Below are 16,151 nucleotides of genomic sequence, written 5' to 3'. Positions count from 1 at the left end.
AAAAATCAGGAAAAATAAACAATTTGTATAGAAAGACAGTGCAAAAAGTTTCATAACCGTTTGACGTTCTAGTAAAAAATGTAAAATCGCGCACTACACCCAAAGTTTCTGTTCTGCACCACACAAACCAACAAGCAATGTAAACATCCTAAAGGCAAATCTTGGCACATTATTTTATAGTACAATGGAATTGTACAAGGGGATAATTATTTTTGTTGAAAATTTTATGTAATCAAGATTCACAAAGTTTCCGTGAGCATGAACAAAGTTCAAGGAGCTCCCCCACTTCAACAATGCTTGTCTCTCTCACTTTCACTTTCCTTTTCAAAAAGTTTTGGGTTCCCCTCTTTATTTTATTTCTTTTTAAACTATATAAAAGCAATCAACAGAAATAAATGACTCTCGAAAACTTCTGGGTTGTCTCCCTGGCAGTGCTTTCTTTAAAGCCATTAAGCTAGGCATAAGGTGCTCAAGTAATGAATCCACCTGGATCCCAAGGTATATCAAAGCCAATTTGAATCAACAATGATTTGTAATTTTTTAGTGACCACAAGTAACATATATCAAGCAATGACGAAGTCTAACTCTCTTCCTATGCATCAGCATGTCATACAAGAACAATTCATGCACATCAAGTAAAGGCCAATACATAGCATAAGCAGTTTCTTGCAATTCTATCATGTTGGAAACATAAAGAGGCGGAGATGTAGTTCCTCTCTCATAATAATTGCAAGTAGGAGCAAAAAGCACATGCATATTATATCTATCAAAATCATCATGTGTAGTACTAAAACGCAAACCATCAATATAATCCTTAATAAGGGCAAACTTCTCCGATATAGTGTAGTCGGGAGAATTCAAATAGATAATAGGACTATCATGCGTGGGTGCAATAGCAACAATTTCATGTTTAACATAAGGAACTATAGCAATTTCATCTCCATAAGCATAATTCATATTGGCATCTTGGCCACAAGTATAGCAAGCATAATCAAAAAGGGATATTTCAAAAGAATCAACGGGATCATAACAATCATCATAGCTGAAGGAAATATGCCCTAGAGGCAATAATAAAGTTATTATTTATTTACTTATATCATGATAAATGTTTATTATTCATGCTAGAATTCTATTAACCGGAAACATGATGCATGTGTGAATACATAGACAAATAGAGTCACTAGTATGCCTCTACTTGACTAGCTCATTGATCAAAGATGGTTATGTTTCTAGACCATAGACAAAGAGTTGTCATTTGATTAATGGGGTCACATCATTAGGAGAATGATGTGATTGACTTGACCCATTCTGTTAGCTTAGCACTTGATCGTTTAGTTTGTTGCTATTGCTTTCTTCATGACATATACATGTTCCTATGACTATGAGATTATGCAACTCTTGTTTACCGGAGGAACACTTTGTGTGCTACCAAATGTCACAAGTAACTGGGTGATTATAAAGGTGCTCTATAGGTGTCTCCAAAGGTACTTGTTGGGTTGGCGTATTTCAAGATTAGGATTTGTCACTCCGATTGTCGGAGAGGCATCTCTGGGCCCACTCGGTAATACACATCACTTAAGCCTTGCAAGCATTGCAACTAATGAGTTAGTTGCGGAATGATGTGTTACGGAACGAGTAAAGAGACTTGCTGGTAACGATATTGAACTAGGTATCGAGATACCAACGATCGAATCTCGGGCAAGTAACATACCGATGACAAAGGGAACAATGCATATTGTTATGCGGTTTGACCGATAAATATCTTCGTAGAATATGTGGGAGCCGATATGAGCATCCAGGTTCCGCTATTGGTTATTGACTGGAGACGTGTCTCGGTCATGACTACATAGTTCTCGAACCCGTAGGGTCCGCACGCTTAAAGTTCGATGACGGTTATATTAAGAGTTTATGTGTTTTGATGTACCGAAGGTAGTTCGGAGTCCCGGATGTGATCACGGACATGACGAGGAGTCTTGAAATGGTCGAGACATAAATATTGATATATTGGAATGTTATATTCGGACACCGGATGAGTTCTGGGGGTTATCGGATATAAACGGAGAAACCGGGGGGTTACCGGAACCCCCGGGGGGGTTATTGGGCCTCAATGGCCCAAGTGGTGGAAGAGGAGAAGCGGCAGGAGGTGGCGCGTGGACCCCCTTGCCCCAATCCGAATTGGGAAAGGGAAGGGGGTGGCGGCCCCCCTTCTCCTTCCTACTCTCCACCTCCTCCTCCCCCCTTCTCCTAGTTGGAATAGGAAAGGGGGGCAAAACCTACTTGGACTAGGATTGCCCCCCCTTGGGCGCGCCTCCTCCCCTTGGCCGGCCTCCTCCTCCTCCCCCCTTTATATACGGAGGAGGGGGCACCCCATAGACACAACAATTGATCTCTTGGATCTTTTAGCCATGTGCGGTGCCCCTCTCCACCATAATCCACCTCAATAATATCGTAGTGGTGCTTAGGCGAAGCCCTGCGGCGATAGAACATCAACATCTTCACCACGCTGTCGTGCTGACGGAACTCTCCCTCAAAGCTCGAATGGATCGGAGTTCGAGGGACATCATTGAGTTGAACGTGTGTAGAACTCGGAGGTGTCGTGCGTTCGGTACTTGATCGTCGGATCGTGAAGACGTATGACTACATCAACCGCGTTGTGCTAATGCTTCCGCTTTTGGTCTACGAGGATACATGGACACACTCTCCCCTCTCGTTGATATGCATCACCATGATCTTGCGTGTGTATAGGATTTTTTTTGAAATTACTATGTTCCCGAATAGTGGTATCAGAGCCAGGTTTTATGCGTTGATGTTATATGCACGAGTAGAACACAAGTGAGTTGTGGGCGATACAAGTCATACTGCTTACCAGCATGTCATACTTTGGTTCGGCGGTATTGTTGGATGAAGCGGCCTGGACCGACATTACGTGTACGCTTACGCGAGACTGGTTCTACCGACGTGCTTTGCACACAGGTGGCTGGCGGGTGTTAGTTTCTCCAACTTTAGTTGAACTAAGTGTGGCTACGCCAGGTCCTTGAGAAGGTTAAAACATCACCAACTTTACGAACTATTGTTGTGGTTTTGATGCGTAGGTAAGCACGGTTCTTGCTCAGCCCGTAGCAGCCACGTAAAACTTGCAACAACAAAGTAGAGGACATCTAACTTGTTTTTGCAGGGCATGTTGTGATGTTGGATGGTCAAGACATGATGCTATATTTTATTTTATGAGATGATCAAGTTTTGTAACCGAGTTATCAGCAACTGGCAGGAGCCATATAGTTGTTGCTTTATTGTATGCAATGCAATCGCCCTGTAATTGCTTTATTTTATCACTAAGCGGTAGCGATAGTCGTAGAAGCAATAGTTGGTGAGACGACAATGATGCTACGATGGAGATCAAGGTGTCGCGCCGGTGACGATGGTGATCATGACAGTGCTTCGGAGATGGAGATCACAAGCACAAGATGATGATGGCCATATCATATCACTTATATTGATTGCATGTGATGTTTATCTTTTATGCATCTTATTTTGCTTTGATTGACGGTAGCATTATAAGATGATCTCTCACTAAATTTCAAGATAAAAGTGTTCTCCCTGAGTATGCACCGATGCAAAAGTTCGTCATGCCCAGAGACCACGTGATGATCGGGTGTGATAAGCTCTATGTCCATCTACAACGGGTGCAAGCCAGTTTTGCACACGCAGAATACTCAGGTTAAACTTGACGAGCCTAGCATATGCAGATATGGCCTCGGAACACTGAGACCGAAAGGTCGAGCATGAATCATATAGTAGATATGATCAACATAGTGATGTTCACCATTGAAAACTACTCCATTTCACGTGATGATCGGTTATGGTTTAGTAGATTTGGATCACGTGATCACTTAGATGATTAGAGGGATGTCTATCTAAGTGGGAGTTCTTAAGTAATATGATTAATTGAACTTAAATTTATCATGAACTTAGTACCTGATAGTATTTTGCATGTCTATGTTTGTTGTAGATAAATGGCTCGTGCTATTGTTCCGTTGAATTTTAATGTGTTCCTTGAGAAAGCAAAGTTGAAAGATGATGGTAGCAATTACACGGACTGGGTCCGTAACTTGATGATTATCCTCATTGCTGCATAGAAGAATTACGTCCTGGAAGCACCGCTAAGTGCCAAACCTGCTGTAGGAGCAACACCAGATGTTATGAACACCTAGCAGAGCAAAGCTGATGACTACTCGATAGTTCAGTGTGCCATGCTTTATGGCTTAGAACCGGGACTTCAACGATGTTTTGAACGTCATGGACCATATGAGATGTTCCAGGAGTTGAAGTTAATATTTCAAGCAGATGCCCGGATTGAGAGATATGAAGTCTCCAATAAGTTCTATAGCTGCAAGATGGAGGGGAATAGTTCTGTCAGTGAGCATATACTCAAAATGTCTGGGTATCATAATCACTTGACTCAACTGGGAGTTAATCTTCCTATTGATAGTTTCATTGACAGAGTTCTTCAATCACTACCACCAAGCTACAAGAGCTTCGTGATGAACTATAATATGCAAGGGATGAATAAGTCAATTCCCGAGCTCTTCGCAATGCTAAAAGCTGTGAAGGTAGAAATCAAAAAGGAGCATCAAGTGTTGATGGTCAATAAGACCGCCAGTTTCAAGAAAAAAGGCAAAGGGAAGAAGAAGGGGAACTTCAAGAAGAACAGCAAACAAGTTGATGCTCAGGAGAAGAAACCTAAGTCTGGACCTAAGCCTGAGACTGAGTGCTTGTACTGCAAACAGACTAGTCACTGGAAGCGGAACTGCCCCAAGTATTTGGCGGATAAGAAGGATGGCAAGTTGAACAAAGGTATATGTGATATACATGTTATTGATGTGTACCTTACCAGAGCTCGCAGTAGCACCTGCTACCTCTTGAGCACTGCGTTGGTTTTCCCTGAAGAGGAAGGGATGATGCAGCAAAGTAGCGTAAGTATTTCCCTCAGTTTTTGAGAACCAAGGTATCAATCCAATAGGAGGCTACGCGCGAGTCCCTCGTACCTGCACAAAAAAAAAATCCTCGCAACCAACGTGAATAGGGGTTGTCAATCCCTACACAGCCACTTACGAGAGTGAGATCTGATAGATATGATAAGATAATAATTTTGGTATTTTTATGATAAAGATGCAAAGTAAAATAAAGGCAAAGTAAAAAAGCAAAGGAAATAACTAAGTAGTAGGAGATTAATATGATGAAGATAGACCCGGGGGCCATAGGTTTCACTAGTGGCTTCTCTCGAGAGCACAAGTATTCTACGGTGGGTGAACAAATTACTGTTGAGCAATTGACAGAATTGAGCATTGTTATGAGAATATCTAGGTATGATCATGTATATAGGCATCACGTCCGAGACAAGTAGACCGACTCCTGCCTGCATCTACTACTATTACTCCACTCATCGACCGCTATCCAGCATGCATCTAGAGTATTAAGTTAAAAACAGAGTAACGCCTTAAGCAAGATGACATGATGTAGAGGGATAAACTCATGCAATATGATGAAAACCCCATCTTGTTATCCTCGATGGCAACAATACAATACGTGCCTTGCTGCCCCTACTGTCACTAGGAAAGGACACCGCAAGATTGAACCCAAAGCTAAGCACTTCTCCCATTGCAAGAAAGATCAATCTAGTAGGCCAAACCAAATTGATAATTCGAAGAGACTTGCAAAGATAACCAATCATACATAAAAGAATTCAGAGAAGATTCAAATATTGTTCAAAGATAGACTTGATCATAAACCCACAATTCATCGGTCTCAACAAACACACCGCAAAAAGAACATTACATCAAATATTTCTCCACAAGAGAGGGGGAGAACATTGTATTTGAGATCCAAAAAGAGAGAAGAAGCCATCTAGCTACTAAATATGGACCCGTAGGTCTGAGGTAAACTACTCACACTTCATCGGAGGGGATATGGTGATGATGTAGAAGCCCTTTGTGATCGATGCCCCCTCCGGCGGAGCTCCGGAATAGGCCCCAAGATGGGATCTCGTGGATACAGAAAGTTACGGCGGTGGAATTAGGGTTTTGGCTCCGTATCTGATCGTTTGGGGGTACGTAGGTATATATAGGAGGAAGGAGTACATCGGTGGAGCAACAAGGGGGCCACGAGGGTGGAGGGCGCGCATGGGGGGTAGGCGCGCCCCCCTACCTCGTGGCCTCCTCTTTTGTGTCTTGACGTAGGGTCCAAGTCTCCTGGGTCTTGTTCGTTGAGAAAATCACGTTCCCGAAGGTTTCATTCCGTTTGGACTCCGTTTGGTATTCCTTTTCTTCGAAACCCTAAAACAAGCAAAAAACAGCAATTCTGGGCTCGGCCTCCGGTTAATAGGTTAGTCCCAAAAATAATATAAAAGTGGATAATAAAGCCCAGTAATGTCCAAAACAGTAGATAATATAGCATGGAGCAATCAAAAATTATAGATACGTTGGAGACGTATCAACACCTGGGTATTTGAGACTGGTTCTGTTGCTAATATTTGCAACTCGAAACAGGGGCTACGAATTAAGCGAACACTGGCTAAGGACGAGGTGACGATGCGCGTAGGAAATGGTTCCAAAGTTGATGTGATCGCCGTCGGCACGCTACCTCTACATCTACCTTCGGGATTAGTTGTAGACCTAAATAATTGTTATTTGGTGCCAGCGTTGAGCATGAACATTATATCTGGATCTTGTTTAATGCGAGACAGTTATTCATTTAAATTTGAGAATAATGGTTGTTCTATTTATATGAGTAATATCTTTTATGGTCATGCACCCTTGAAGAGTGATCTATTTTTGATGAATCTCGATAGTAGTGATACACATATTCATAATGTTGAAGCCAAAAGATGCAGAGTTGATAATGATAGTGCAACTTATTTGTGGCACTGCCGTTTGGGTCATATTGGTATAAAGCGCATGAAGAAACTCCATACTGACGGACTTTTGGAATCACTTGATTATGAATCACTTGGTACTTGTGAACCATGCCTCATGGGCAAGATGACTAAAACGCTGTTCTCCGGAACTATGAAGCAAGCAACTAATTTGTTGGAAATCATACATACTGATGTATGTGATCCAATGAATATTGAGGCTCGCGGCGGGTATCGTTATTTTCTCACATTCACAGATGATTTAAGCAGATATGGGTATATCTACTTAATGAAACATAAGTCTGAAACATTTGAAAAGTTCAAAGAATTTTAGAGTGAAGTTGAAAATCATCATAACAAGAAAATAAATTTTCTATGATTTGATCATGGAGGAGAATATTTGAGTTACGAGTTTGGTCTACATTTGAAACAATGCGGAATAGTTTCGCAACTCACGCCACCCAGAACACCACAACGTAATGGTGTGTCCGGACGTCGTAATCGTACTTTACTAGATATGGTGCAATCTATGATGTCTCTTACTGATTTACCACTATCATTTTGGGGATATGCTTTAGAGACGGCCGCATTCACGTTAAATAGGGCACCATCAAAATCCGTTGAGACGACACCTTATGAACTATGGTTTGGCAAGAAACCAAAGTTGTCGTTTCTTAAAGTTTGGGGCTGCGATGCTTATGTTAAAAGGCTTCAAACTGATAAGCTCGAACCCAAATCGGAGAAATGTGTCTTCATAGCATACCCAAAGGAAACTGTTGGGTACACCTTCTATCACAGATCCGAGGGCAAGACATTCATTGCTAAGAATGGATCCTTTCTAGAGAAGGAGTTTCTCTCAAAATAAGTGAGTGGGAGGAAAGTAGAACTTGATGAGGTAACAGTACCTGCTCCCTTATTGGAAAGTAGTTCATCACAAAAACCGGTTCATGTGACGTCTACACCAATTAGTGAGGAAGTTAATGATGATGATCATGAAATTTCAGATCAAGTTGTTATTGAACCTCGTAGGTCAACCAAAGTAAGATCCGCACCAGAGTGGTACGGTAATCCTGATCTGGAGGTTATGTTGCTAGACCATGACGAACCTACGAACTATGAAGAAGCGATGGTGAGCCCAGATTCGCAAAATGGCTTGAAGCCATGAAATCTAAGATGGGATCCATGTAAGAGAACAAAGTGTGGACTTCGGTTGACTTGCCCGTTGATCGGCAAGCCATCGAGAATAAATGGATCTTCAAGAAGAAGACTGACGCTGATAGTAATGTTACTGTCTATAAAGCTCGACTTGTTGCAAAAGGTTTTTGACAAGTTCAAGGGATTGACTATGGTGAGACCTTCTCACCCATAGCGATGCTTAACTCTGTCCGAATCATGTTAGCAATTACCGCATTTTATGATTATGAAATTTGGCAAATGGATGTCAAAACTGCATTCCTGAATGGATTTCTGGAAGAAGAGCTGTATATGATGCAACCGGAAGGTTTTGTCGATCCAAAGGGAGCTAACAAAGTGTGCAAGCTCCAGCGATCCATTTATGGACTGGTGCAAGCCTCTCGGAGTTGGAATAAACATTTTCATAGTGTGATCAAAGCATATGGTTTTATACAGACTTTTGGAGAAGCCTATATTTACAAGAAAGTGAGTGGGAGCTCTGTAGCATTTCTAATATTATATGTGGATGACATATTGTTAATTGGAAATGATATAGAATTTCTGGATAGCATAAAAGGATATTTGAATAAAAGTTTTTCTATGAAAGACCTCGGTGAAGCTACTTATATATTGGGCATCAAGATCTATAGAGATAGATCGAGACGCTTAATTGGACTTTCACAAAGCACATACCTTGACAAAGTTTTGAAGAAGTTCAAAATGGATCAAGCAAAGAAAGGGTTCTTGCCTGTGTTACAAGGTGTGAAGTTGAGTAAGACTCAATGCCCGACCACTACAGAAGATAGAGAGAAAATGAAAGATGTTCCCTATGCTTCAGCCATAGGCTCTATCATGTATGCAACGTTGTGTACCAGACCTGATGTGTGCCTTGCTATTAGTTTAGCAGGGAGGTACCAAAGTAATCCAGGAGTGGATCACTGCACAACGATCAAGAACATCCTGAAATACCCGAAAAGGACTAAGGATATGTTTCTCGTTTATGGAGGTGACAAAGAGCTCATCGTAAATGGTTACATCGATGCAAGCTTCGACACTAATCCGGACGATTCTAAATTGCAAATCGGATACGTGTTTTTATTAAACGGTGGAGCTGTCAGTTGGTGCAGTTCTAAACAAAGCGGTGTAGCGGGATCTACATGTGAAGCCGAGTACATAGCTGCTTCGGAAGCAATAAATGAAGGAGTCTGGATGAAGGAGTTCATATCCGATCTAGGTGTCATACCTAGTGCATCGGGTCCAATGAAAATCGTTTGTGACAATACTGGTGCAATTGCTTTGGCAAAGGAATCCAAATTTCACAAGAGAACCAAGCACATCAAGAGACGCTTCAACTCCATCCGGGACCAAGTCCAGGTGGGAGACATAGAAATTTGCAAGATACATACGGATCTGAATGTTGCAGACCCGTTGACTAAGCCTCTTCCACGAGCAAAACATGATCAACACCAAGGCTCCATGGGTGTTAGAATCATTATTATGTAATCTAGATTATTGACTCTAGTGCAAGTGGGAGACTGAAGGAAATATGCCCTAGAGGCAATAATAAAGTCATTATTTATTTCCTTATATCATGATAAATGTTTATTATTCATGCTAGAATTGTATTAACCGGAAACATGATACATGTGTGAATACATAGACAAACAGAGTGTCACTAGTATGCCTCTACTTTACTAGCTCGTTGATCAAAGATGGTTATGTTTCCTGACCATAGACAAAGAGTTGTCATTTGATTAACGGGGTCACATCATTAGGAGAATGATGTGATTGACTTGACCCATTCCGTTAGCTTAGCACTTGATCGTTTAGTTTGTTGCTATTGCTTTCTTCATGACATATACATGTTCCTATGACTATGAGATTATGCAACTCCCGTTTACCGGAGGAACACTTTGTGTGCTACCAAATGTCACAACGTAACTGGGTGATTATAAAGGTGCTCTATAGGTGTCTCCGAAGGTACTTGTTGGGTTGGCGTATTTCGAGATTAGGATTTGTCACTCCGATTGTCAGAGAGGTATCTCTGGGCCCACTCGGTAATACACATCACTGAAGCCTTGCAAGCATTGCAACTAATGAGTTAGTTGCGGGATGATGTGTTACAGAACGAGTAAAGACACTTGCCGGTAACGAGATTGAACTAGGTATTGAGATACCGACGATTGAATCTCGGGCAAGTAACATACCGATGACAAAGGGAACAACGTATGTTGTTATGTGGTTTGACCGATAAAGATCTTCGTAGAATATGTGGGAGCCAATATGAGCATCTAGGTTCCGCTATTGGTTATTGACCGGAGACGTGTCTCGTTCATGTCCACATAGTTCTCGAACCCGTAGGGTTCGCACGCTTAAAGTTCGATGACGGTTATATTAAGAGTTTATGTGTTTTGATGTACCGAAGGTAGTTCGGAGTTCCGGATGTGATCACGGACATGATGAGGAGTCTCGAAATGGTCGAGACATAAAGATCTTTATCGGATATAAACCGGGGGGTTACCGGAACCCCCGGGGGGTTATTGGGCCTCATGGGCCCAAGTGGTGGAAGAGGAGAAGCGGCAGGAGGTGGCGCGCGGCCCCCCTTGCCGCAATCCGAATTGGGAAAGGGAAGGGGGCGGTGGCCCCCCTTCTCCTTCCTTCTCTCCACCTCCTCCTTCTCCCTTCTCCTAGTTGGAATAGGAAAGGGGGGCAAAACCTACTTGGAGTAGGATTGCCCCCCCCTTGGGCACGCCTCCTCCCCTTGGCCGGCCTCCTCATCCTCCCCCTTTATATATGGAGGAGGGGGGCACCCCATAGACACAATAATTGATCTCTTGGATCTTCTAGCCGTGTGCGGTGCCCCTCTCCACCATAGTCCACCTCAATATTATCGTAGCGGTGCTTAGGCGAAGCCCTGCGATGGTAGAACATCAACATCGTCACCACGCCGTCGTGCTGACAGAACTCTCCCTCAAAGCTCAGCTGGATCGGAGTTCGAGGGACGTCATCGAGTTGAACGTGTGCAGAACTCGGAGGTGTCGTGCGTTCGGTACTTGATCGGTCGGATCGTGAAGACGTACGACTACATCAACCGCGGTATGCTAACGCTTACGCTTTCGGTCTATGACGGTACGTGGACACACTCTCCCCTCTCGTTGCTATGCATCACCATGATCTTGCGTGTGCGTAGGAATTTTTTTGAAATTACTACGTTCCCCAACAATAGCATTATCCTTCGGTAAGCACGAAGGGAAATTAAACAATGTATGAGTTGAAGAGTTACTCTCATTAGAAGGTGGGCACGGGTAGCTAATCCGCTCTTCCTCCTTTTGTTCTTCGCTCTCCTCATCATATTTTTCATCCAATGAGCTCACTGTTTCACCAATTTCTTCTTCAATATACTCCTGCAAAATATTAGTCTCTTCTTGGACAGCGGAGACTTTCTCAATAAATTCATCAATATCGGAATTGAATTCATAATTTTCATAGCAATATTTAAGTATAGCAAAATTTTCAGGTTTGTAAAAAGCATCATCAAGATTTTCACACTCTTTAAACAAAGATTCAATTTCATAAGCACCCATAAAAGCAACGAATTCTTCTATTCATTCCACATCATAGTAAACATATATACCATTAGCATATGAAGCTAAGGTTTCATTATCATTAAATTCGCATGAAAAGGGAAGGTGTGGAGCCTTCATCCTAGAGCAACAAGTATAATCGTATCTCAAGCATAATTGTCGAGCATACCAATGCAACATATAAATTTGATCCCATAATAGTTTCCCTTTTTGAGTCAAGCGATAATCCCTAAAGTATTCACGTTGATCCAACGTTTCTCCCATTATAAAGTTGAATGGGATTTTCTCAGGATTATCAAAGTAGTACATAATATCTTTCACATAATGAGCATCGAGGGTTTTAGGAGGTTCCCCATCTCCATGAGTAGCAAGTAAACCTAATTTTTTTGGTATTTCGTGTTCCATATACATACTAAAGATAGAGAACAACTTAGAATAGCAAATAAAAATTACTTAGTGATAAAGCAAACAAGAACACACAAGAATATTCACCCCACGCTATGACTCCCCGGCAACGGCGCCAGAAAAAGGTCTTGATAACCCACAAGTATAGGGGATCAATTGTAGCCTCTTTCGATAAGTAAGAGTGTCGAACCCAACGAGGAGCTAAAGATAGAACAAATATCCCCTCAAGTTCTATCGACCACCGATACAACTCTACGCACGCTTAATGTTCGCTTTACCTAGAACAAGTAGGAAACTAGAAGTACTTTGTAGGTGTTTTTGGGTAGGTTTGCAAGATAATAAAGAGCACGTAAATAAAATCTAGGGGCTGTTTAGATAAAGACACAACTAAATTAGCTTTAGTAGAGAGCTTTTTGTCACGAGAAAGTTATTTGTCCCTAGGCAATCGATAACTAGACCGGTAGTCATTATTGCAATTTTATTTGAGGGAGAGGCATAAGCTAACATACTTTCTCTTCTTGGATCATATGCACTTATGATTGGAACTCTAGCAAACATCCGCAGCTACTAAAGATCATTAAGGTAAAACCCAACCATAGCATTATAAGGCATGAAGTCCTCTTTACTCCCATACGCAAACAACCTACTTACTCTGGTATGTGCTTCTGTCACTCACGTCACCCACCATAAGCAAATCATGACCATATTGCAAACCCTACAGCGGGGATCCCTCACGCTTGCACGACACATAGAGCACCATATGACAACACCAATAATAAACACATGCAACTCAAACCAATCACGATCATCAATTAACCTATAGGGCAAAACGGATCTACTCAAACATCATAGGATAGCTATACATCATTGGAAAACAATATATAGCATTGAGCACCATGTTTAAGTAGAGATTACAGCGGGTAAAAGAGGGGTTACACCGCTGCATAGAGGGGGGAAGAGTTGGTGATGATAACGGTGAAGTTGTTGGTGTAGATTACGGTGATGATGATGGCCCCGGCGGCGTTCCGGCGCCACCGGGAGAGAGGGGGAGAGAGACCCCCTTCTTCTCATTCTTCCTTGACCTTCCCCCTAGATGGTAGAAGGGTTTCCCCTCTGGTCCATTGTAGTGACCCGACTCGGTAAGAGTCGAAGTCTCTATGCTTACCGTGCTAGTCCCTGGATCGACTTGCTAGCACACACAGTACTCGATGAAATAACAGAAATAACACACATCTCTTTATTACATCGATAGTCCAGGAGCAATACATTTATTACAAAATCGGGCATAGAGCCAATAAGCAAATAAGGCGGAAGCAAATAAGTAAATGAGTCCAACTCCACAAGCAAGGTTGAGTGTAGAACATCGACCTATCGCACCTCAAGTCACATCATAAGTGTAATGAACCTACTTATACATGCAATTTGGCTGGTGGAAAGCTCTAAGTTTAGTTTTTGCATAAGGCTAGTTTTTCCCTATTAGAAAAGATGTTATTCTACTACTACACATTTGCATAGGATGAGTTGGCAAACCCAACTCCATCCGTTCCCAAGTTTCATTTAAAACCCAACTGTTTAATTAAAGGTGAGGAGATCTCCCAGCATTTCCACTACTAGATGCTCAAGTTGTCCGTAACCGGGGACACGGCTAATCGATTAGGTTGACACTCTGCAGAGGTTGCGCACTTTTCCCCACAAGACTCGACCACCTCCATGATCGGAAGATCGAGACATTGCCTTTCGAAAATGTTCCCCCTTAACCCACGGATAGGCCGGTACACCTACATCATTCTACAGCTGCTAGCCCATCCCGGAAGGGGTCACACTAACTACTCAACTAAGCCAGAGCCCATATTGGCTTGTGGCTGCACACGTAAGCTTCTAGACATGGGAATACAATTGATCTCTTTGAGCTTGAGCGGACGGTCCACTAGTGGTGCACCACCATGGATTCCCATGCGTGCCCCACTGTACTTCGCCACCATTCCCACAAGTTTCCGCCTAGGTAGTTCATTAATTAACTTAGGTCCTATTTACTACATTGTCACTCAAACTTTACAATCATCACTCCCCAATCCATGTCTACTTAGCGTAGCAACATAATGTAAAACGATGGCGACAATGTTATATGGTTCAGACCTACCTCAGTGAACTACTGGGTGAAAAGCATAGTCATGTGGCATTGGTTTCCTACCATGCAGTCCTACCGCAAAGAACTAAGTGCATCATAAAAACATAGGTAATGAAACATGATCAAGATGCAACTTGCCTTGGTACTACTGGTTGAATTCTAAAGACTGATAATATTCTGCTTCGCACTTCGGCAATCTATCGCAAAGAAGGTAAACAAACATAAGCAAACATTCTAGAGAACCAAAATAACATGCATAGCAAAAAGTCTCGGGAAAACCAAATGAACATACAACACACTAAGCTACTACAGAAATATTCTAAGTGCAAAACAACTTAGGCCTATGGTTCAAAGAGTGATGTGAAATATAGTGCATACTATGCATACTAGTAAAACATTAAAGGGCAGATTCTAGTGTGTGAAAATTATTGTGACAAAGGTCCAGGTGATAGGGTTTTGCTACGGTGACAGCATGCAAAAGGAATCAACTTAATCGGAGCTACGGTTTGGGAGATATGGCCATTTGAAGTTCGAATTTGAATCTGAATAAATTCAAATTTGAATCTGACAAAAGTTTGCAAAAAGTATACCACTGGATAGATCTGAACAATATGAAGAATTTGCCGCTGGTTTCATCGAGTTTGGATCTACGGTTTAAAAGTTATGGCTAATCTAAGATCAGGGACTAATCTGTTATAAAAGGGACTAAACAGTGAAGAAAAACTATCGCAAATAGGTCCCTAGTGCGTGGCAGATTCCTACTGGCCGAAAGGTGTTCGCCGCGTAGCTTATACAGCGGACGTTCACAATTTAACCAAAACGGCGGCGGCGGCTAATTTAAACAAAAACATGTCGGTTATAAAAATAAAACCCGCGGTTAACCGCGTACCGGTTTGACTAAAAAAACAACCTAACCAATCTAATCTAAGCTGTTGATATTCGATCTAACGAACCAGAGGAGGTGCGGCGGCTTACAGCGGCTGGCGGCGACGGCGACGAGCAGAGGACGGCGGTGCGGCGTCGGTCGATGGCGGGGTAGCGACTACGGCGGTCCTCGGCTTCGGGGAAGGAGACGGGGAGGTGCGGCACGGCTTGGGCGTCCGGCTGGTGGCGTCGAGGCTCCTCAGGGGCGTCGGGGTCGGCGAGGCGAAGGTGGTGGCGCTCCATGGTCTCCCGCGAGGTCGGGCGTCGTCGGGGCGTCGTCTCCGGCGAGACCTAGGCGAGAAAAAGATGTCAAACGGATGCGCCTTGCCGCGGGAAGTCATTTTACGAAGAAGATGGATGCCGTGGTGGCTTACTGGCGACAGAAAGCTCCGGCGAGGTCCGTTCGGCCGGCGAGATGCGAACGACAACGGCGGCGGCTATAGGCGGCGTGGGGAGAAGCGGGACGGCGAGGACGGAAGAGGGGGTTCGGGGCATTTATAGGCGCAGTCAGAGGGCTCGGGATCGACGGATAAGGCCTCATCCACGAGAGAGGCGGCCGGCGGTTGCGGGCGGCAAGGTGCGGGTGTTTATCCCACGCCGTGCGGGAGGTTGGGGACGGCCTGACGGGTAGGGCCCGCCTGGCAGCGGCAGCGAGAGGAGGCGAGCGAGGGCGGGCGCGGAGCGGTCGACCGGTGCGGGGGTTTCGGGCGCGCGGGCGGCCTTGGGCCGAAATGGCCAGCTGGGCCGGTCGGGCGCTCCTGGGCCGAACCCAGTTTCGGTCCAGGCTGCGTGTGTGTGTGTGTGTGTGTTTTAACATGAGACTAAATTGGCCGTAAATAATTCAAATGAATTACTAAAAACACCAAAATAATTCTAAAATAACTATGCAATATTTAGAACCTAACGAACATTTACTTAAGCACAGAACATTTTGAAAATATTTTTCCTAATGCAATTAATGCACTTTTGCAAATAAAATAAATACCAATAAACTCCAAAACTTCAAATAATATTCAAAAAAATTCCC

Source organism: Triticum urartu, chromosome 6A, assembly GCF_056163025.1.
Source record: "Triticum urartu cultivar PI428250 chromosome 6A, HENAU_Tu73, whole genome shotgun sequence".
Lineage (NCBI taxonomy): Eukaryota > Viridiplantae > Streptophyta > Magnoliopsida > Poales > Poaceae > Triticum > Triticum urartu.
Note: the sequence above shows the minus strand (reverse complement) of the source record.